A 25798-nucleotide genomic window follows, 5' to 3' on the forward strand; every position below is an offset into this window, starting at 1 on the left:
AAAAAATTGAAAAATCCACCCAAAACCTAAAAAAATTGAAATTTTTATGTGAGAACCTTCTTTTGCCCATATCTCCTTAAATATGCGTCCTAGAGCGAAAAGGACTTTAATTCGTGACCACCCCCAAAAAATTGAAAAATCCACCCAAAACCTAAAAAAATTGAAATTTTTATATGAAAAACTTCTTTTGCCCATATCTCCTAAACTAAGCGTCCTAGAGCGAAAAGGACTATAATTCGTGACCACCCCAAAAAATTGAAAAATCCACCCAAAACCTAAAAAAATTGAAGTTTTTATATGAAAAACTTCTTTTGCCCATATCTCCTTAAATATGCGTCCTAGAGCGAAAAGGACTTTAATTCGTGACCACCCCAAAAAATTGAAAAATCCACCCAAAACCTAAAAAAATTGAAATTTTTATATGAAAAACTTCTTTTGCCATATCTCCTTAAATATGCGTCCTAGAGCGAAAAGGACTTTAATTCGTGACCACCCCAAAAAATTGAAAAATCCACCCAAAACCTAAAAAAATTGAAATTTTTATATGAAAAACTTCTTTTGCCCATATCTCCTTAAATATGCGTCCTAGAGCGAAAAGGACTTTAAGTCGTGACCACCCCCAAAAAATTGAAAAATCCACCCAAAACCTAAATAAATTGAAATTTTTATATGAGAACCTTCTTTTGCCCATATCTCCTTAAATATGCGTCCTAGAGCGAAAAGGACTTTAAGTCGTGACCACCCCCAAAAAATTGAAAAATCCACCCAAAACCTAAAAAAATTGAAATTTTTATATGAGAACCTTCTTTTGCCCATATCTCCTAAACTAAGCGTCCTAGAGCGAAAAGGACTTTAATTCGTGACCACCCCCAAAAAATTGAAAAATCCACCCAAAACCTAAAAAAATTGAAATTTTTATATGAGAACCTTCTTTTGCCCATATCTCCTTAAATATGCGTCCTAGAGCGAAAAGGACTTTAATTCGTGACCACCCCCAAAAAATTGAAAAATCCACCCAAAACCTAAAAAAATTGAAATTTTTATATGAAAAACTTCTTTTGCCCATATCTCCTAAACTAAGCGTCCTAGAGCGAAAAGGACTATAATTCGTGACCACCCCAAAAAATTGAAAAATCCACCCAAAACCTAAAAAAATTTAATTTTTTATATGAAAAACTTCTTTTGCCCATATCTCCTTAAATATGCGTCCTAGAGCGAAAAGGACTTTAATTCGTGACCACACCCAAAAAATTGAAAAATCCACCCAAAACCTAAAAAAATTGAAATTTTTATATGAAAAACTTCTTTTGCCCATATCTCCTTAAATATGCGTCCTAGAGCGAAAAGGACTTTAACTCGTGACCACCCCCAAAAAATTGAAAAATCCACCCAAAACCTAAAAAAATTGAAATTTTTATATGAAAACCTTCTTTTGCCCATATCTCCTTAAATATGCGTCCTAGAGCGAAAAGGACTTTAATTCGTGACCACCCCAAAAAATTGAAAAATCCACCCAAAACCTAAAAAAATTGAAATTTTTATATGAAAAACTTCTTTTGCCCATATCTCCTTAAATATGCGTCCTAGAGCGAAAAGGACTTTAAGTCGTGACCACCCCCAAAAAATTGAAAAATCCACCCAAAACCTAAAAAAATTGAAATTTTTATATGAGAACCTTCTTTTGCCCATATCTCCTTCAATATGCGTCCTAGAGCGAAAAGGACTTTAATTCGTGACCACCCCCAAAAAATTGAAAAATCCACCCAAAACCTAAAAAAATTGAAATTTTTATATGAAAAACTTCTTTTGCCCATATCTCCTAAACTAAGCGTCCTAGAGCGAAAAGAACTATAATTCGTGACCACCCCAAAAAATTGAAAAATCCACCCAAAACCTAAAAAAAATTGAAGTTTTTATATGAAAAACTTCTTTTGCCCATATCTCCTTAAATATGCGTCCTAGAGCGAAAAGGACTTTAATTCGTGACCACCCCAAAAAATTGAAAAATCCACCCAAAACCTAAAAAAATTGAAATTTTTATATGAAAAACTTCTTTTGCCCATATCTCCTAAACTAAGCGTCCTAGAGCGAAAAGGACTATAATTCGTGACCACCCCCAAAAAATTGAAAAATCCACCCAAAACCTAAAAAAATTGAAGTTTTTATATGAAAAACTTCTTTTGCCCATATCTCCTTAAATATGCGTCCTAGAGCGAAAAGGACTTTAATTCGTGACCACCCCAAAAAATTGAAAAATCCACCCAAAACCTAAAAAAATTTAAATTTTGATACGAAAAACTTCTTTTGCCCATATCTCCTTAAATATGCGTCTTATAGCGAAAAGGACTTTAATTCGTGACCACCCCCAAAAAATTGAAAAATCCACCCAAAACCTTAAAAAAATTGAAATTTTTATATGAAAACCTTCTTTTGCCCATATCTCCTTAAATATGCGTCCTAGAGCGAAAAGGACTTTAATTCGTGACCACCCCAAAAAATTGAAAAATCCACCCAAAACCTAAAAAAATTGAAATTTTTATATGAAAAACTTCTTTTGCCCATATCTCCTAAACTAAGCGTCCTAGAGCGAAAAGGACTATAATTCGTGACCACCCCCAAAAAATTGAAAAATCCACCCAAAACCTAAAAAAATTGAAGTTTTTATATGAAAAACTTCTTTTGCCCATATCTCCTTAAATATGCGTCCTAGAGCGAAAAGGACTTTAATTCGTGACCACCCCAAAAAATTGAAAAATCCACCCAAAACCTAAAAAAATTGAAATTTTTATATGAAAAACTTCTTTTGCCCATATCTCCTAAACTAAGCGTCCTAGAGCGAAAAGGACTATAATTCGTGACCACCCCAAAAAATTGAAAAATCCACCCAAAACCTAAAAAAATTGAAGTTTTTATATGAAAAACTTATTTTGCCCATATCTCCTTAAATATGCGTCCTAGAGCGAAAAGGACTTTAATTCGTGACCACCCCAAAAAATTGAAAAATCCACTCAAAACCTAAAAAAATTGAAATTTTTATATGAAAAACTTCTTTTGCCCATATCTCCTAAACTAAGCGTCCTAGAGCGAAAAGGACTATAATTCGTGACCACCCCCAAAAAATTGAAAAATCCACCCAAAACCTAAAAAAATTGAAGTTTTTATATGAAAAACTTCTTTTGCCCATATCTCCTTAAATATGCGTCCTAGAGCGAAAAGGACTTTAATTCGTGACCACCCCAAAAAATTGAAAAATCCACCCAAAACCTAAAAAAATTGAAATTTTTATATGAAAAACTTCTTTTGCCCATATCTCCTAAACTAAGCGTCCTAGAGCGAAAAGGACTATAATTCGTGACCACCCCAAAAAATTGAAAAATCCACCCAAAACCTAAAAAAATTGAAGTTTTTATATGAAAAACTTATTTTGCCCATATCTCCTTAAATATGCGTCCTAGAGCGAAAAGGACTTTAATTCGTGACCACCCCAAAAAATTGAAAAATCCACCCAAAACCTAAAAAAATTGAAATTTTTATATGAAAAACTTCTTTTGCCCATATCTCCTTAAATATGCGTCCTAGAGCGAAAAGGACTTTAATTCGTGACCACCCCCAAAAAATTGAAAAATCCACCCAAAACCTAAAAAAATTGAAATTTTTATATGAAAAACTTCTTTTGCCCATATCTCCTAAACTAAGCGTCCTAGAGCGAAAAGGACTATAATTCGTGACCACCCCAAAAAATTGAAAAATCCACCCAAAACCTAAAAAAAAATTAAAGTTTTTATATGAAACACTTCTTTTGCCCATATCTCCTTAAATATGCGTCCTAGAGCGAAAAGGACTTTAATTCGTGACCACCCCAAAAAATTGAAAAATCCACCCAAAACCTAAAAAAATTGAAATTTTTATATGAAAAACTTCTTTTGCCCATATCTCCTAAACTAAGCGTCCTAGAGCGAAAAGGACTTTAATTCGTGACCACCCCCAAAAAATTGAAAAATCCACCCAAAACCTAAAAAAATTGAAATTTTTATATGAAAAACTTCTTTTGCCCATATCTCCTTAAATATGCGTCCTAGAGCGAAAAGGACTTTAATTCGTGACCACCCCCAAAAAATTGAAAAATCCACCCAAAACCTAATAAAATTGAAATTTTTATATGAGAACCTTCTTTTGCCCATATCTCCTTAAATATGCGTCCTAGAGCGAAAAGGACTTTAATTCGTGACCACCCCCAAAAAATTGAAAAATCCACCCAAAACCTAAAAAAATTGAAATTTTTATATGAAAAACTTCTTTTGCCCATATCTCCTAAACTAAACTTCCTAGAGCGAAAAGGACTGTAATTCGTGACCACCCCAAAAAATTGAAAAATCCACCCAAAACCTAAAAAAATTGAAGTTTTTATATGAAAAACTTCTTTTGCACATATCTCCTTAAATATGCGTCCTAGAGCGAAAAGGACTTTAATTCGTGACCACCCCAAAAAATTAAAAAATCCACCCAAAACCTTAAAAAATTGAAATTTTTATATGAAAAACTTCTTTTGCCCATATCTCCTTAAATATGCGTCCTAGAGCGAAAAGGACTTTAATTCGTGACCACCCCCAAAAAATTGAAAAATCCACCCAAAACCTAAAAAAATTGAAATTTTTATATGAAAACCTTCTTTTGCCCATATCTCCTTAAATATGCGTCCTAGAGGAAAAGGACTTTAATTCGTGACCACCCCAAAAAATTTAAAAATCCACCCAAAACCTAAAAAAATTTAAATTTTTATATGAAAAACTTATTTTGCCCATATCTCCTTAAATATGCGTCCTAGAGCGAAAAGGACTTTAATTCGTGACCACCCCCAAAAAATTGAAAAATCCACCCAAAACCTAAAAAAATTGAAATTTTTATATGAGAACCTTCTTTTGCCCATATCTCCTTAAATATGCGTCCTAGAGCGAAAAGGACTTTAATTCGTGACCACCCCAAAAAATTGAAAAATCCACCCAAAACCTAAAAAAATTTAAATTTTGATACGAAAAACTTCTTTTGCCCATATCTCCTTAAATATGCGTCTTATAGCGAAAAGGACTTTAATTCGTGAACACCCCCAAAAAATTGAAAAATCCACCCAAAACCTAAAAAAATTGAAATTTTTATATGAAAACCTTCTTTTGCCCATATCTCCTTAAATATGCGTCCTAGAGCGAAAAGGACTTTAATTCGTGACCACCCCAAAAAATTGAAAAATCCACCCAAAACCTAAAAAAATTGAAATTTTTATATGAAAAACTTCTTTTGCCCATATCTCCTAAACTAAGCGTCCTAGAGCGAAAAGGACTATAATTCGTGACCACCCCAAAAAATTGAAAAATCCACCCAAAACCTAAAAAAATTGAAGTTTTTATATGAAAAACTTCTTTTGCCCATATCTCCTTAAATATGCGTCCTAGAGCGAAAAGGACTTTAATTCGTGACCACCCCAAAAAATTTAAAAATCCACCCAAAACCTAAAAAAATTGAAATTTTTATATGAAAAACTTCTTTTGCCCATATCTCCTTAAATATGCGTCCTAGAGCGAAAAGGACTTTAATTCGTGACCACCCCCAAAAAATTGAAAAATCCACCCAAAACCTAAAAAAATTGAAATTTTTATATGAAAAACTTCTTTTGCCCATATCTCCTAAACTAAGCGTCCTAGAGCGAAAAGGACTATAATTCGTGACCACCCCAAAAAATTGAAAAATCCACCCAAAACCTAAAAAAAATTGAAGTTTTTATGTGAAAAACTTCTTTTGCCCATATCTCCTTAAATATGCGTCCTAGAGCGAAAAGGACTTTAATTCGTGACCACCCCAAAAAATTGAAAAATCCACCCAAAACTTAAAAAAAATTTAAATTTTTTTACGAAAAACTTCTTTTGCCCATATCTCCTTAAATATGCGTCTTATAGCGAAAAGGACTTTAATTCGTGACCACCCCCAAAAAATTGAAAAATCCACCCAAAACCTAAAAAAATTGAAATTTTTATATGAAAACCTTCTTTTGCCCATATCTCCTTAAATATGCGTCCTAGAGCGAAAAGGACTTTAATTCGTGACCACCCCAAAAAATTGAAAAATCCACCCAAAACCTAAAAAAATTGAAATTTTTATATGAAAAACTTCTTTTGCCCATATCTCCTAAACTAAGCGTCCTAGAGCGAAAAGGACTATAATTCGTGACCACCCCAAAAAATTGAAAAATCCACCCAAAACCTAAAAAAATTGAAGTTTTTATATGAAAAACTTCTTTTGCCCATATCTCCTTAAATATGCGTCCTAGAGCGAAAAGGACTTTAATTCGTGACCACCCCCAAAAAATTGAAAAATCCACCCAAAACCTAAAAAAATTGAAATTTTTATATGAAAAACTTCTTTTGCCCATATCTCCTAAACTAAGCGTCCTAGAGCGAAAAGGACTATAATTCGTGACCACCCCAAAAAATTGAAAAATCCACCCAAAACCTAAAAAAAATTGAAGTTTTTATATGAAAAACTTCTTTTGCCCATATCTCCTTAAATATGCGTCCTAGAGCGAAAAGGACTTTAATTCGTGACCACCCCAAAAAATTGAAAAATCCACCCAAAACCTAAAAAAATTGAAATTTTTATACGAAAAACTTCTTTTGCCCATATCTCCTAAACTAAGCGTCCTAGAGCGAAAAGGACTTTAATTCGTGACCACCCCCAAAAAATTGAAAAATCCACCCAAAACCTAAAAAAATTGAAATTTTTATATGAAAAACTTCTTTTGCCCATATCTCCTTAAATATGCGTCCTAGAGCGAAAAGGACTTTAATTCGTGACCACCCCCAAAAAATTGAAAAATCCACCCAAAACCTAAAAAAATTTAAATTTTTATATGAGAACCTTCTTTTGCCCATATCTCCTTAAATATGCGTCCTAGAGCGAAAAGGACTTTAATTCGTGACCACCCCCAAAAAATTGAAAAATCCACCCAAAACCTAAAAAAATTGAAATTTTTATATGAAAAACTTCTTTTGCCCATATCTCCTAAACTAAGCGTCCTAAAGCGAAAAGGACTATAATTCGTGACCACCCCAAAAAATTGAAAAATCCACCCAAAACCTAAAAAAATTGAAGTTTTTATATGAAAAACTTCTTTTGCCCATATCTCCTTAAATATGCGTCCTAGAGCGAAAAGGACTTTAATTCGTGACCACCCCAAAAAATTGAAAAATCCACCCAAAACCTAAAAAAATTGCAATTTTTATATGAAAAATTTCTTTTGCCATATCTCCTTAAATATGCGTCCTAGAGCGAAAAGGACTTTAATTCGTGACCACCCCAAAAAATTGAAAAATCCACCCAAAACCTAAAAAAATTGAAATTTTTATATGAAAAACTTCTTTTGCCCATATCTCCTTAAATATGCGTCCTAGAGCGAAAAGGACTTTAAGTCGTGACCACCCCCAAAAAATTGAAAAATCCACCCAAAACCTAAAAAAATTGAAATTTTTATATGAGAACCTTCTTTTGCCCATATCTCCTTAAATATGCGTCCTAGAGCGAAAAGGACTTTAAGTCGTGACCACCCCCAAAAAATTGAAAAATCCACCCAAAACCTAAAAAAATTGAAATTTTTATATGAGAACCTTCTTTTGTCCATATCTCCTAAACTAAGCGTCCTAGAGCGAAAAGGACTTTAATTCGTGACCACCCCCAAAAAATTGAAAAATCCACCCAAAACCTAAAAAAATTGAAATTTTTATATGAGAACCTTCTTTTGCCCATATCTCCTTAAATATGCGTCCTAGAGCGAAAAGGACTTTAATTCGTGACCACCCCCAAAAAATTGAAAAATCCACCCAAAACCTAAAAAAATTGAAATTTTTATATGAAAAACTTCTTTTGCCCATATCTCCTAAACTAAGCGTCCTAGAGCGAAAAGGACTATAATTCGTGACCACCCCAAAAAATTGAAAAATCCACCAAAAACCTAAAAAAATTTAATTTTTTATATGAAAAACTTCTTTTGCCCATATCTCCTTAAATATGCGTCCTAGAGCGAAAAGGACTTTAATTCGTGACCACACCCAAAAAATTGAAAAATCCACCCAAAACCTAAAAAAATTGAAATTTTTATATGAAAAACTTCTTTTGCCCATATCTCCTTAAATATGCGTCCTAGAGCGAAAAGGACTTTAACTCGTGACCACCCCCAAAAAATTGAAAAATCCACCCAAAACCTAAAAAAATTGAAATTTTTATATGAAAACCTTCTTTTGCCCATATCTCCTTAAATATGCGTCCTAGAGCGAAAAGGACTTTAATTCGTGACCACCCCAAAAAATTGAAAATTCCACCCAAAACCTAAAAAAATTGAAATTTTTATATGAAAAACTTCTTTTGCCCATATCTCCTTAAATATGCGTCCTAGAGCGAAAAGGACTTTAAGTCGTGACCACCCCCAAAAAATTGAAAAATCCACCCAAAACCTAAAAAAATTGAAATTTTTATATGAGAACCTTCTTTTGCCCATATCTCCTTCAATATGCGTCCTAGAGCGAAAAGGACTTTAATTCGTGACCACCCCCAAAAAATTGAAAAATCCACCCAAAACCTAAAAAAATTGAAATTTTTATATGAAAAACTTCTTTTGCCCATATCTCCTAAACTAAGCGTCCTAGAGCGAAAAGAACTATAATTCGTGACCACCCCAAAAAATTGAAAAATCCACCCAAAACCTAAAAAAAATTGAAGTTTTTATATGAAAAACTTCTTTTGCCCATATCTCCTTAAATATGCGTCCTAGAGCGAAAAGGACTTTAATTCGTGACCACCCCAAAAAATTGAAAAATCCACCCAAAACCTAAAAAAATTGAAATTTTTATATGAAAAACTTCTTTTGCCCATATCTCCTAAACTAAGCGTCCTAGAGCGAAAAGGACTATAATTCGTGACCACCCCCAAAAAATTGAAAAATCCACCCAAAACCTAAAAAAATTGAAGTTTTTATATGAAAAACTTCTTTTGCCCATATCTCCTTAAATATGCGTCCTAGAGCGAAAAGGACTTTAATTCGTGACCACCCCAAAAAATTGAAAAATCCACCCAAAACCTAAAAAAATTTAAATTTTGATACGAAAAACTTCTTTTGCCCATATCTCCTTAAATATGCGTCTTATAGCGAAAAGGACTTTAATTCGTGACCACCCCCAAAAAATTGAAAAATCCACCCAAAACCTTAAAAAAATTGAAATTTTTATATGAAAACCTTCTTTTGCCCATATCTCCTTAAATATGCGTCCTAGAGCGAAAAGGACTTTAATTCGTGACCACCCCAAAAAATTGAAAAATCCACCCAAAACCTAAAAAAATTGAAATTTTTATATGAAAAACTTCTTTTGCCCATATCTCCTAAACTAAGCGTCCTAGAGCGAAAAGGACTATAATTCGTGACCACCCCCAAAAAATTTAAAAATCCACCCAAAACCTAAAAAAATTGAAGTTTTTATATGAAAAACTTCTTTTGCCCATATCTCCTTAAATATGCGTCCTAGAGCGAAAAGGACTTTAATTCGTGACCACCCCAAAAAATTGAAAAATCCACCCAAAACCTAAAAAAATTGAAATTTTTATATGAAAAACTTCTTTTGCCCATATCTCCTAAACTAAGCGTCCTAGAGCGAAAAGGACTATAATTCGTGACCACCCCAAAAAATTGAAAAATCCACCCAAAACCTAAAAAAATTGAAGTTTTTATATGAAAAACTTATTTTGCCCATATCTCCTTAAATATGCGTCCTAGAGCGAAAAGGACTTTAATTCGTGACCACCCCAAAAAATTGAAAAATCCACTCAAAACCTAAAAAAATTGAAATTTTTATATGAAAAACTTCTTTTGCCCATATCTCCTAAACTAAGCGTCCTAGAGCGAAAAGGACTATAATTCGTACCACCCCCAAAAAATTGAAAAATCCACCCAAAACCTAAAAAAATTGAAGTTTTTATATGAAAAACTTCTTTTGCCCATATCTCCTTAAATATGCGTCCTAGAGCGAAAAGGACTTTAATTCGTGACCACCCCAAAAAATTGAAAAATCCACCCAAAACCTAAAAAAATTGAAATTTTTATATGAAAAACTTCTTTTGCCCATATCTCCTAAACTAAGCGTCCTAGAGCGAAAAGGACTATAATTCGTGACCACCCCAAAAAATTGAAAAATCCACCCAAAACCTAAAAAAATTGAAGTTTTTATATGAAAAACTTATTTTGCCCATATCTCCTTAAATATGCGTCCTAGAGCGAAAAGGACTTTAATTCGTGACCACCCCAAAAAATTGAAAAATCCACCCAAAACCTAAAAAAATTGAAATTTTTATATGAAAAACTTCTTTTGCCCATATCTCCTTAAATATGCGTCCTAGAGCGAAAAGGACTTTAATTCGTGACCACCCCCAAAAAATTGAAAAATCCACCCAAAACCTAAAAAAATTGAAATTTTTATATGAAAAACTTCTTTTGCCCATATCTCCTAAACTAAGCGTCCTAGAGCGAAAAGGACTATAATTCGTGACCACCCCAAAAAATTGAAAAATCCACCCAAAACCTAAAAAAAATTAAAGTTTTTATATGAAACACTTCTTTTGCCCATATCTCCTTAAATATGCATCCTAGAGCGAAAAGGACTTTAATTCGTGACCACCCCAAAAAATTGAAAAATCCACCCAAAACCTAAAAAAATTGAAATTTTTATATGAAAAACTTCTTTTGCCCATATATCCTAAACTAAGCGTCCTAGAGCGAAAAGGACTTTAATTCGTGACCACCCCCAAAAAATTGAAAAATCCACCCAAAACCTAAAAAAATTGAAATTTTTATATGAAAAACTTCTTTTGCCCATATCTCCTTAAATATGCGTCCTAGAGCGAAAAGGCCTTTAATTCGTGACCACCCCCAAAAAATTGAAAAATCCACCCAAAACCTAATAAAATTGAAATTTTTATATGAGAACCTTCTTTTGCCCATATCTCCTTAAATATGCGTCCTAGAGCGAAAAGGACTTTAATTCGTGACCACCCCAAAAAATTGAAAAATCCACCCAAAACCTAAAAAAATTGAAATTTTTATATGAAAAACTTCTTTTGCCCATATCTCCTAAACTAAGCGTCCTAGAGCGAAAAGGACTATAATTCGTGACCACCCCAAAAAATTGAAAAATCCACCCAAAACCTAAAAAAATTGAAGTTTTTATATGAAAAACTTATTTTGCCCATATCTCCTTAAATATGCGTCCTAGAGCGAAAAGGACTTTAATTCGTGACCACCCCAAAAAATTGAAAAATCCACCCAAAACCTAAAAAAATTGAAATTTTTATATGAAAAACTTCTTTTGCCCATATCTCCTTAAATATGCGTCCTAGAGCGAAAAGGACTTTAATTCGTGACCACCCCCAAAAAATTGAAAAATCCACCCAAAACCTAAAAAAATTGAAATTTTTATATGAAAAACTTCTTTTGCCCATATCTCCTAAACTAAGCGTCCTAGAGCGAAAAGGACTATAATTCGTGACCACCCCCAAAAAATTGAAAAATCCACCCAAAACCTAAAAAAAATTAAAGTTTTTATATGAAACACTTCTTTTGCCCATATCTCCTTAAATATGCGTCCTAGAGCGAAAAGGACTTTAATTCGTGACCACCCCAAAAAATTGAAAAATCCATCCAAAACCTAAAAAAATTGAAATTTTTATATGAAAAACTTCTTTTGCCCATATCTCCTAAACTAAGCGTCCTAGAGCGAAAAGGACTTTAATTCGTGACCACCCCCAAAAAATTGAAAAATCCACCCAAAACCTAAAAAAATTGAAATTTTTATATGAAAAACTTCTTTTGCCCATATCTCCTTAAATATGCGTCCTAGAGCGAAAAGGACTTTAATTCGTGACCACCCCCAAAAAATTGAAAAATCCACCCAAAACCTAATAAAATTGAAATTTTTATATGAGAACCTTCTTTTGCCCATATCTCCTTAAATATGCGTCCTAGAGCGAAAAGGACTTTAATTCGTGACCACCCCCAAAAAATTGAAAAATCCACCCAAAACCTAAAAAAATTGAAATTTTTATATGAAAAACTTCTTTTGCCCATATCTCCTAAACTAAGCTTCCTAGAGCGAAAAGGACTGTAATTCGTGACCACCCCAAAAAATTGAAAAATCCACCCAAAACCTAAAAAAATTGAAGTTTTTATATGAAAAACTTCTTTTGCCCATATCTCCTTAAATATGCGTCCTAGAGCGAAAAGGACTTTAATTCGTGACCACCCCAAAAAATTGAAAAATCCACCAAAAACCTTAAAAAATTGAAATTTTTATATGAAAAACTTCTTTTGCCCATATCTCCTTAAATATGCGTCCTAGAGCGAAAAGGACTTTAATTCGTGACCACCCCCAAAAAATTGAAAAATCCACCCAAAACCTAAAAAAATTGAAATTTTTATATGAAAACCTTCTTTTGCCCATATCTCCTTAAATATGCGTCCTAGAGGAAAAGGACTTTAATTCGTGACCACCCCAAAAAATTTAAAAATCCACCCAAAACCTAAAAAAATTTAAATTTTTATATGAAAAACTTATTTTGCCCATATCTCCTTAAATATGCGTCCTAGAGCGAAAAGGACTTTAATTCGTGACCACCCCCAAAAAATTGAAAAATCCACCCAAAACCTAAAAAAATTGAAATTTTTATATGAGAACCTTCTTTTGCCCATATCTCCTTAAATATGCGTCCTAGAGCGAAAAGGACTTTAATTCGTGACCACCCCCAAAAAATTGAAAAATCCACCCAAAACCTAAAAAATTTGAAATTTTTATATGAAAAACTTCTTTTGCCCATATCTCCTTAAATATGCGTCCTAGAGCGAAAAGGACTTTAATTCGCGACCAACCTCAAAAAATTGAAAAATCCACCCAAAACCTAAAAAAATTGAAATTTTTATATGAAAAACTTCTTTTGCCCATATCTCCTTAAATATGCGTCCTAGAGCGAAAAGGACTATAATTCGTGACCACCCCAAAAAATTGAAAAATCCACCCAACACCTAAAAAAATGGAAGTTTTTATATGAAAAACTTCTTTTGCCCATATCTCCTTAAATATGCGTCCTAGAGCGAAAAGGACTTTAATTCGTGACCACCCCCAAAAAATTGAAAAATCCACCCAAAACCTAAAAAAAATTAAAGTTTTTATATGAAAAACTTCTTTTGCCCATATCTCCTTAAATATGCGTCCTAGAGCGAAAAGGACTTTAATTCGTGACCACCCCAAAAAATTGAAAAATCCACCCAAAACCTAAAAAAATTGAAATTTTTATATGAAAAACTTCTTTTGCCCATATCTCCTAAACTAAGCGTCCTAGAGCGAAAAGGACTTTAATTCGTGACCACCCCCAAAAAATTGAAAAATCCACCCAAAACCTAAAAAAATTGAAATTTTTATATGAAAAACTTCTTTTGCCCATATCTCCTTAAATATGCGTCCTAGAGCGAAAAGGACTATAATTCGTGACCACCCCAAAAAATTGAAAAATCCACCCAACACCTAAAAAAATGGAAGTTTTTATATGAAAAACTTCTTTTGCCCATATCTCCTTAAATATGCGTCCTAGAGCGAAAAGGACTTTAATTCGTGACCACCCCAAAAAATTGAAAAATCCACCCAAAACCTAAAAAAATTGAAATTTTTATATGAAAAACTTCTTTTGCCCATATCTCCTTAAATATGCGTCCTAGAGCGAAAAGGACTTTAATTCGTGACCACCCCCAAAAAATTGAAAAATCCACCCAAAACCTAAAAAAATTGAAATTTTTATATGAAAAACTTCTTTTGCCCATATCTCTTTAAATATGCGTCCTAGAGCGAAAAGGACTTTAATTCGTGACCACCCCAAAAAAATTGAAAAATCCACCCAAAACCTAAAAAAATTGAAATTTTTATATGAAAAACTTCTTTTGTCCATATCTCCTTAAATATGCGTCCTAGAGCGAAAAGGACTTTAATTCGTGACCACCCCCAAAAAATTGAAAAATCCACCCAAAAACTAAAAAAATTGAAATTTTTATACGAAAAACTTCTTTTGCCCATATCTCCTTAAATATGCGTCTTATAGCGAAAAGGACTTTAATTCGTGACCACCCCCAAAAAATTGAAAAATCCACCCAAAACCTAAAAAAATTGAAATTTTTATATGAAAAACTTCTTTTGCCCATATCTCCTTAAATATGCGTCCTAGAGCGAAAAGGACTTTAATTCGTGACCACCCCCAAAAAATTGAAAAATCCACCCAAAACCTAAAAAAATTGAAGTTTTTATATGAAAAACTTCTTTTGCCCATATCTCCTTAAATATGCGTCCTAGAGCGAAAAGGACTTTAATTCGTGACCACCCCAAAAAATTGAAAAATCCACCCAAAACCTTAAAAAATTGAAATTTTTATATGAAAAACTTTGCCCATATCTCCTTAAATATGCGTCCTAGAGCGAAAAGGACTTTAATTCGTGACCACACCAAAAAATTGAAAAATCCACCCAAAACCTAAAAAAATTGAAATTTTTATATGAAAAACTTCTTTTGCCCATATCTCCTTAAATATGCGTCCTAGAGCGAAAAGGACTATAATTCGTGACCACCCCAAAAAATTGAAAAATCCACCCAACACCTAAAAAAATGGAAGTTTTTATATGAAAAACTTCTTTTGCCCATATCTCCTTAAATATGCGTCCTAGAGCGAAAAGGACTTTAATTCGTGACCACCCCAAAAAATTGAAAAATCCACCCAAAACCTAAAAAAATTGAAATTTTTATATGAAAAACTTCTTTTGCCCATATCTCCTTAAATATGCGTCCTAGAGCGAAAAGGACTTTAATTCGTGACCACCCCCAAAAAATTGAAAAATCCACCCAAAACCTAAAAAAATTGAAATTTTTATATGAAAAACTTCTTTTGCCCATATCTCTTTAAATATGCGTCCTAGAGCGAAAAGGACTTTAATTCGTGACCACCCCAAAAAAATTGAAAAATCCACCCAAAACCTAAAAAAATTGAAATTTTTATATGAAAAACTTCTTTTGCCCATATCTCCTTAAATATGCGTCCTAGAGCGAAAAGGACTTTAATTCGTGACCACCCCCAAAAAATTGAAAAATCCACCCAAAAACTAAAAAAATTGAAATTTTTATACGAAAAACTTCTTTTGCCCATATCTCCTTAAATATGCGTCTTATAGCGAAAAGGACTTTAATTCGTGACCACCCCCAAAAAATTGAAAAATCCACCCAAAACCTAAAAAAATTGAAATTTTTATATGAAAAACTTCTTTTGCCCATATCTCCTTAAATATGCGTCCTAGAGCGAAAAGGACTTTAATTCGTGACCACCCCCAAAAAATTGAAAAATCCACCCAAAACCTAAAAAAATTGAAATTTTTATATGAAAACCTTCTTTTGCCCATATCTCCTTAAATATGCGTCTTATAGCGAAGAGGACTTTAATTCGTGAGCACCCCAAAAAATTTAAAAATCCACCCAAAACCTAAAAAAATTGAAATTTTTATATGAAAAACTTCTTTTGCCCATATCTCCTTAAATATGCGTCCTAGAGCGAAAAGGACTTTAATTCGTGACCACCCCAAAAAATTGAAAAATCCACCCAAAACCTAAAAAAATTGAAATTTTTATATGAAAAACTTCTTTTGCCCATATCTCCTAAACTAAGCGTCCTAGAGCGAAAAGGACTATAATTCGTGACCACCCCAAAAAATTGAAAAATCCACCCAAAACCGAAAAAAATTGAAATTTTTATATGAAAAACTTCTTTTGCCCATATCTCCTAAACTAAGCGTCCTAGAGCGAAAAGGACTATAATTCGTGACCACCCTCAAACAATTGAAAAATCCACCCAAAACCTAAAAAAATTGAAATTTTTATATGAAAAACTTCTTTTGTCCATATCTCCTTAAATATGCGTCCTAGAGCGAAAAGGACTTTAATTCGTGACCACCCCAAAAAATTGAAAAATCCACCCAAAACCTAAAAAAATTGAAATTTTTATATGAAAAACTTCTTTTGCCCATATCTCCTAAACTAAGCGTCCTAGAGCGAAAAGGACTATAATTCGTGACCACCCTCAAACAATTGAAAAATCCACCCAAAACCTAAAAAAATTGAAATTTTTTATATGAAAAATTTCTTTTGCCATATCTCCTTAAATATGCGTCCTAGAGCGAAAAGGACTTTAATTCGTGACCACCCCAAAAAATTGAAAAATCCACCCAAAACCTAAAAAAATTGAAATTTTTATATGAAAACCTTCTTTTGCCCATATCTCCTTAAATATGCGTCCTAGAGCGAAAAGGACTTTAATTCGTGACCACCCTCAAACAATTGAAAAATCCACCCAAAACCTAAAAAAAATTGAAATTTTTATATGAAAAACTTCTTTTGCCCATATCTCCTTAAATATGCGTCCTAGAGCGAAAAGGACTTTAATTCGTGACCACCCCCAAAAAATTTAAAAATCCACCCAAAACCTAAAAAAATTTAAATTTTTATATGAAAACCTTCTTTTGCCCATATCTCCTTAAATATGCGTCCTAGAGCGAAAAGGACTTTAATTCGTGACCACCCCCAAAAAATTGAAAAATCCACCCAAAACCTAAAAAAATTGAAATTTTTATATGAAAAACTTCTTTTGCCCATATCTCCTTAAATATGCGTCCTAGAGTGAAAAGGACTTTAATTCGTGACCACCCCCAAAAAATTGAAAAATCCACCCAAAACCTAAAAAAATTGAAATTTTTATATGAAAAACTTCTTTTGCCCATATCTCCTTAAATATGCGTCCTAGAGCGAAAAGGACTTTAATTCGTGACCACCCCCAAAAAATTGAAAAATCCACCCAAAACCTAAAAAAATTGAAATTTTTATACGAAAAACTTCTTTTGCCCATATCTCCTTAAATATGCGTCTTATAGCGAAAAGGACTTTAATTCGTGACCACCCCCAAAAAATTGAAAAATCCATCCAAAACCCAAAAAAATTGAAATTTTTATATGAAAAACTTCTTTTGCCCATATCTCCTTAAATATGCGTCCTAGAGCGAAAAGGACTTTAATTCGTGACCACCCCCAAAAAAATTGAAAAATTCACCCAAAACCTAAAAAAATTTAAATTTTTATACGAAAAACTTCTTTTGCCCATATCTCCTTAAATATGCGTCTTATAGCGAAAAGGACTTTAATTCGTGACCACCCCCAAAAAATTGAAAAATTCACCCAAAACCTAAAAAAATTGAAATTTTTATATGAAAAACTTATTTTGCCCATATCTCCTTAAATATGCGTCCTAGAGCGAAAAGGACTTTAATTCGTGACCACCCCCAAAATATTGAAAAATCCACCCAAAACCTAAAAAAATTGAAATTTTCATATGAAAAACTTCTTTTGCCCATATCTCCTTAAATATGCGTCCTAGAGCGAAAAGGACTTTAATTCGTGACCACCCCCAAAAAATTGAAAAATCCACCCAAAACCTAAAAAAATTGAAATTTTTATATGAAAAACTTCTTTTGCCCATATCTCCTTAAATATGCGTCCTAGAGCGAAAAGGACTTTAATTCGTGACCACCCCCAAAAAATTGAAAAATCCACCCAAAACCTAAAAAAATTGAAATTTTTATATGAACACCTTCTTTTGCCCATATCTCCTAAACTAAGCGTCCTAGAGCGAAAAGGACTATAATTCGTGAGCACCCCAAAAAATTGAAAAATCCACCCAAAACCTAAAAAAATTGAAATTTTTATATGAAAAACTTCTTTTGCCCATATCTCCTTAAATATGCGTCCTAGAGCGAAAAGGACTTTAATTCGTGACCACCCCAAAAAATTGAAAAATCCACCCAAAACCTAAAAAAATTGAAATTTTTATACGAAAAACTTCTTTTGCCCATATCTCCTTAAATATGCGTCCTAGAGCGAAAAGGACTTTGATTCGTGACCACCCCCAAAAAATTTAAAAATCCACCCAAAACCTAAAAAAATTGAAATTTTTATATGAGAACCTTCTTTTGCCCATATCTCCTTAAATATGCGTCCTAGAGCGAAAAGGACTTTAATTCGTGACCACCCTCAAACAATTGAAAAATCCACCCAAAACCTAAAAAAATTGAAATTTTTATACGAAAAACTTCTTTTGCCCATATCTCCTTAAATATGCGTCCTAGAGCGAAAAGGACTTTAATTCGTGACCACCCCCAAAAAATTGAAAAATCCACCCAAAACCTAAAAAAATTTAAATTTTTATATGGAAAACTTCTTTTGCCCATATCTCCTTAAATATGCGTCCTAGAGCGAAAAGGACTTTAATTCGTGACCACCCCCAAAAAAATTGAAAAATCCACCCAAAACCTAAAAAAATTGAAATTTTTATATGAACACCTTCTTTTGCCCATATCTCCTTAAATATGCGTCCTAGAGCAAAAAGGACTTTAACTCGTGACCACCTTCAAACAATTGAAAAATCCACCCAAAACCTAAAAAAATTGAAATTTTTTATATGAAAAATTTCTTTTACCCATATCTCCTTAAATATGCGTCCTAGAGCGAAAAGGACTTTAATTCGTGACCACCCCAAAAAATTGAAAAATCCACCCAAAACCTAAAAAAATTGAAATTTTTATATGAAAAACTTCTTTTGCCCATATCTCCTTAAATATGCGTCCTAGAGCGAAAAGGACTTTAATTCGTGACCACCCCCAAAAAATTGAAAAATCCACCCAAAACCTAAAAAAATTGAAATTTTTGTATGAACACCTTCTTTTGCCCATATCTCCTTAAATAGGCGTCCTAGAGCGAAAAGGACTTTAATTCCCTCAAACAATTGAAAAATCCACCCAAAACCTAAAAAAATTGAAATTTTTTATATGAAAAATTTCTTTTGCCCATATCTCCTTAAATATGCGTCCTAGAGCGAAAAGGACTTTAATTCGTGACCACCCCAAAAAATTGAAAAATCCACCCAAAACCTAAAAAAATTGAAATTTTTATATGAAAAACTTCTTTTGCCCATATCTCCTTAAATATGCGTCCTAGAGCGAAAAGGACTTTAATTCGTGACCACCCCAAAAAAATTGAAAAATCCACCCAAAACCTAAAAAAATTGAAATTTTTATATGAAAAACTTCTTTTGCCCATATCTCCTTAAATATGCGTCCTAGAACGAAAAGGACTTTAATTCGTGACCACCCCCAAAAAATTGAAAAATCCACCCAAAACCTAAAAAATTGAAATTTTTATATGAAAAACTTCTTTTGCCCATATCTCCTAAACTAAGCGTCCTAGAGCGAAAAGGACTATAATTCGTGACCACCCCAAAAAATTGAAAAATCCACCCAAAACCTAAAAAAATTGAAATTTTTATATGAAAAACTTCTTTTGCCCATATCTCCTAAACTAAGCGTCCTAGAGCGAAAAGGACTATAATTCGTGACCACCCCAAAAAATTGAAAAATCCACCCAAAACCTAAAAAAATTGAAATTTTTATATGAAAAACTTCTTTTGCCCATATCTCCTTAAATATGCGTCCTAGAGCGAAAAGGACTTTAATTCGTGACCACCCCCAAAAAATTGAAAAATCCACCCAAAACCTAAAAAAATTGAAATTTTTATATGAAAAACTTCTTTTGCCCATATCTCCTAAACTAAGCGTCCTAGAGCGAAAAGGACTTTAATTCGTGACCACCCCCAAAAAATTGAAAAATCCACCCAAAACCTAAAAAAATTGAAATTTTTATATGAACACCTTCTTTTGCCCATATCTCCTTAAATATGCGTCCTAGAGCGAAAAGGACTTTAATTCGTGACCACCCTCAAACAATTGAAAAATCCACCCAAAACCTAAAAAAATTGAAATTTTTTATATGAAAAATTTCTTTTGCCCATATCTCCTTAAATATGCGTCCTAGAGCGAAAAGGACTTTAATTCGTGACCACCCCAAAAAATTGAAAAATCCACCCAAAACCTAAAAAAATTGAAATTTTTATATGAAAAACTTCTTTTGCCCATATCTCCTTAAATATGCGTCCTAGAGCGAAAAGGACTTTAATTCGTGACCACCCCAAAAAATTGAAAAATCCACCCAAAACCTAAAAAATTGAAATTTTTATATGAAAAACTTCTTTTGCCCATATCTCCTAAACTAAGCGTCCTAGAGCGAAAAGGACTATAATTCGTGACCACCCCAAACAATTGAAAAATCCACCCAAAACCTAAAAAAATTGAAATTTTTATATGAACACCTTCTTTTGCCCATATCTCCTTAAATATGCGTCCTAGAGCGAAAAGGACTTTAATTCGTGACCACCCCCAAAAAATTGAAAAATCCACCCAAAACCTAAAAAAATTGAAATTTTTATATGAAAAACTTCTTTTGCCCATATCTCCTTAAATATGCGTCCTAGAGCCAAAAAGGACTTTAATTCGTGACCACCCCCAAAAAATTGAAAAATCCACCCAAAACCTAAAAAAATTGAAATTTTTATATGAAAAACTTCTTTTGCCCATATCTCCTAAACTAAGCGTCCTAGAGCGAAAAGGACTATAATTCGTGACCACCCCAAAAAATTGAAAAATCCACCCAAAACCTAAAAAAATTGAAATTTTTATATGAAAAACTTCTTTTGCCCATATCTCCTTAAATATGCGTCCTAGAGCGAAAAGGACTTTAATTCGTGACCACCCCCAAAAAATTGAAAAATCCACCCAAAACCTAAAAAAATTGAAATTTTTATATGAGAACCTTCTTTTGCCCATATCTCCTTAAATATGCGTCCTAGAGCGAAAAGGACTTTAATTCGTGACCACCCCAAAAAATTGAAAAATCCACCCAAAACCTAAAAAAATTGAAATTTTTATATGAGAACCTTCTTTTGCCCATATCTCCTTAAATATGCGTCCTAGAGCGAAAAGGACTTTAATTCGTGACCACCCCAAAAAAATTGAAAAATCCACCCAAAACCTAAAAAAATTGAAATTTTTATATGAAAAACTTCTTTTGCCCATATCTCCTTAAATATGCGTCCTAGAGCGAAAAGGACTTTAATTCGTGACCACCCCAAAAAATTGAAAAATCCACCCAAAACCTAAAAAAATTGAAGTTTTTATATGAAAAACTTCTTTTGCCCATATCTCCTTAAATATGCGTCCTAGAGCGAAAAGGACTTTAATTCGTGACCACCCCCAAAAAATTGAAAAATCCACCCAAAACCTAAAAAAATTGAAATTTTTATATGAAAAACTTCTTTTGCCCATATCTCCTTAAATATGCGTCCTAGAGCGAAAAGGACTTTAATTCGTGACCACCCCCAAAAAATTGAAAAATCCACCCAAAACCTAAAAAAATTTAAATTTTTATACGAAAAACTTCTTTTGCCCATATCTCCTTAAATATGCGTCCTAGAGCGAAAAGGACTTTAATTCGTGACCACTCCCAAAAAATTGAAAAATCCACCCAAAACCTAAAAAAATTGAAATTTTTATATGAAAACCTTCTTTTGCCCATATCTCCTTAAATATGCGTCCTAGAGCGAAAAGGACTTTAATTCGTGACCACCCCAAAAAATTGAAAAATCCACCCAAAACCTAAAAAAAATGAAATTTTTATATGAAAAACTTCTTTTGCCCATATCTCCTAAACTAAGCGTCCTAGAGCGAAAAGGACTATAATTCGTGACCACCCCAAAAAATTGAAAAATCCACCCAAAACTTAAAAAAATTGAAGTTTTTATATGAAAAACTTCTTTTGCCCATATCTCCTTAAATATGCGTCCTAGAGCGAAAAGGACTTTAATTCGTGACCACCCCAAAAAATTGAAAAATCCAGCCAAAACCAAAAAAAATTGAAATTTTTATATGAACACCTTCTTTTGCCCATATCTCCTTAAATATGCGTCCTAGAGCGAAAAGGACTTTAATTCGTGACCACCCTCAAACAATTGAAAAATCCACCCAAAACCTAAAAAAATTGAAATTTTTATATGAACACCTTCTTTTGCCCATATCTCCTTAAATATGCGTCCTAGAGCGAAAAGGACTTTAATTCGTGACCACCCCCAAAAAATTGAAAAATCCACCCAAAACCTAAAAAAATTGAAATTTTTATATGAGAACCTTCTTTTGCCCATATCTCCTTAAATATGCGTCCTAGAGCGAAAATGACTTTAATTCGTGACCACCCCCAAAAAATTGAAAAATCCACCCAAAACCTAAAAAAATTGAAATTTTTTATATGAAAAATTTCTTTTGCCCATATTTCCTTAAATATGCGTCCTAGAGCGAAAAGGACTTTAATTCGTGACCACCCCAAAAAATTGAAAAATCCACCCAAAACCTAAAAAAATTGAAATTTTTTATGAAAAACTTCTTTTGCCCATATCTCCTTAAATATGCGTCCTAGAGCGAAAAGGACTTTAATTCGTGACCACCCCCAAAAAATTGAAAAATCCACCCAAAACCTAAAAAAATTGAAATTTTTATATGAAAAACTTCTTTTGCCCATATCTCCTAAACTAAGCGTCCTAGAGCGAAAAGGACTTTAATTCGTGACCACCCCCAAAAAATTGAAAAATCCACCCAAAACCTAAAAAAAATGAAATTTTTATATGAAAAACTTCTTTTGCCCATATCTCCTTAAATATGCGTCCTAGAGCGAAAAGGACTTTAATTCGTGACCACCCCAAAAAATTGAAAAATCCACCCAAAACCTAAAAAAATTGAAATTTTTATATGAAAAACCTCTTTTGCCCATATCTCCTTAAATATGTGTCCTAGAGCGAAAAGGACTTTAATTCGTGACCACCCCAAAAAATTGAAAAATCCACCCAAAACCTAAAAAAATTGAAATTTTTATATGAAAAACTTCTTTTGCCCATATCTCCTTAAATATGCGTCCTAGAGCGAAAAGGACTTTAATTCGTGACCACCCCAAAAAAATTGAAAAATCCACCCAAAACCTAAAAAAATTGAAATTTTTATATGAACACCTTCTTTTGCCCATATCTCCTTAAATATGCGTCCTAGAGCGAAAAGGACTTTAATTCGTGACCACCCCCAAAAAATTGAAAAATCCACCCAAAACCTAAAAAAATTGAAATTTTTATATGAAAAACTTCTTTTGCCCATATCTCCTTAAATATGCGTCCTAGAGCGAAAAGGACTTTAATTCGTGACCACCCCAAAAAATTGAAAAATCCACCCAAAACCTAAAAAAATTGAAATTTTTATATGAAAAACTTCTTTTGCCCATATCTCCTAAACTAAGCGTCCTAGAGCGAAAAGGACTATAATTCGTGACCACCCCAAAAAATTGAAAAATCCACCCAAAACCTAAAAAAAAATGAAATTTTTATATGAAAAACTTCTTTTGCCCATATCTCCTTAAATATGCGTCCTAGAGCGAAAAGGACTTTAATTCGTGACCACCCCAAAAAATTGAAAAATCCACCCAAAACCTAAAAAAATTGAAATTTTTATATGAAAAACCTCTTTTGCCCATATCTCCTTAAATATGTGTCCTAGAGCGAAAAGGACTTTAATTCGTGACCACCCCAAAAAATTGAAAAATCCACCCAAAACCTAAAAAAATTGAAATTTTTATATGAAAAACTTCTTTTGCCCATATCTCCTTAAATATGCGTCCTAGAGCGAAAAGGACTTTAATTCGTGACCACCCCAAAAAAATTGAAAAATCCACCCAAAACCTAAAAAAATTGAAATTTTTATATGAACACCTTCTTTTGCCCATATCTCCTTAAATATGCGTCCTAGAGCGAAAAGGACTTTAATTCGTGACCACCCCCAAAAAATTGAAAAATCCACCCAAAACCTAAAAAAATTGAAATTTTTATATGAAAAACTTCTTTTGCCCATATCTCCTTAAATATGCGTCCTAGAGCGAAAAGGACTTTAATTCGTGACCACCCCAAAAAATTGAAAAATCCACCCAAAACCTAAAAAAATTGAAATTTTTATATGAAAAACTTCTTTTGCCCATATCTCCTAAACTAAGCGTCCTAGAGCGAAAAGGACTATAATTCGTGACCACCCCAAAAAATTGAAAAATCCACCCAAAACCTAAAAAAATTGAAGTTTTTATATGAAAAACTTCTTTTGCCCATATCTCCTTAAATATGCGTCCTAGAGCGAAAAGGACTATAATTCGTGACCACCCCAAAAAATTGAAAAATCCACCCAAAACCTAAAAAAATTGAAATTTTTATATGAAAAACTTCTTTTGCCCATATCTCCTAAACTAAGCGTCCTAGAGCGAAAAGGACTATAATTCGTGACCACCCCAAAAAATTGAAAAATCCACCCAAAACCTAAAAAAATTGAAGTTTTTATATGAAAAACTTCTTTTGCCCATATCTCCTTAAATATGCGTCCTAGAGCGAAAAGGACTTTAATTCGTGACCACCCCAAAAAATTGAAAAATCCACCCAAAACCTAAAAAAATTGAAATTTTTATATGAAAAACTTCTTTTGCCCATATCTCCTTAAATATGCGTCCTAGAGCGAAAAGGACTTTAATTCGTGACCACCCCAAAAAATTGAAAAATCCACCCAAAACCTAAAAAAATTGAAATTTTTATATGAAAAACTTCTTTTGCCCATATCTCCTTAAATATGCGTCCTAGAGCGAAAAGGACTTTAAGTCGTGACCACCCCCAAAAAATTGAAAAATCCACCCAAAACCTAAAAAAAATTTAAATTTTTATACGAAAAACTTCTTTTGCCCATATCTCCTTAAATATGCGTCTTATAGCGAAAAGGACTTTAATTCGTGACCACCCCCAAAAAATTGAAAAATCCACCCAAAACCTAAAAAAAATTGAAATTTTTATATGAAAAACTTCTTTTGCCCATATCTCCTTAAATATGCGTCCTAGAGCGAAAAAGACTTTAATTCGTGACCACCCCCAAAAAATTGAAAAATTCACCCAAAACCTAAAAAAATTGAAATTTTTATATGAAAAACTTCTTTTGCCCATATCTCCTAAACTAAGCGTCCTAGAGCGAAAAGGACTTTAATTCGTGACCACCCTCAAACAATTGAAAAATCCACCCAAAACCTAAAAAAATTGAAATTTTTATACGAAAAACTTCTTTTGCCCATATCTCCTAAACTAAGCGTCCTAGAGCGCTAAAAAAATTGAAATTTTTATATGAAAAACTTCTTTTGCCCATATCTCCTTAAATATGCGTCCTAGAGCGAAAAGGACTTTAATTCGTGACCACCCCCAAAAAATTGAAAAATCCACCCAAAACCTAAAAAAATTTGAAATTTTTATATGAAAAACTTCTTTTGCCCATATCTCCTTAAATATGCGTCCTAGAGCGAAAAGGACTTTAATTCGTGACCACCCCCAAAAAATTGAAAAATCCACCCAAAACCTAAAAAAATTGAAATTTTTATATGAGAACCTTCTTTTGCCCATATCTCCTAGAGCGAAAAGGACTTTAATTCGTGACCACCCCAAAAAATTGGAAAATCCACCCAAAACCTAAAAAATTGAAATTTTTATATGAGAACCTTCTTTTGCCCATATCTCCTTAAATATGCGTCCTAGAGCGAAAAGGACTTTAATTCGTGACCACCCCCAAAAAATTGAAAAATCCACACAAAACCTAAAAAAATTGAAGTTTTTATATGAAAAACTTCTTTTGCCCATATCTCCTTAAATAT

This window comes from Haematobia irritans, chromosome 3 (genome assembly GCF_050003625.1).
Source record: "Haematobia irritans isolate KBUSLIRL chromosome 3, ASM5000362v1, whole genome shotgun sequence".
Lineage (NCBI taxonomy): Eukaryota > Metazoa > Arthropoda > Insecta > Diptera > Muscidae > Haematobia > Haematobia irritans.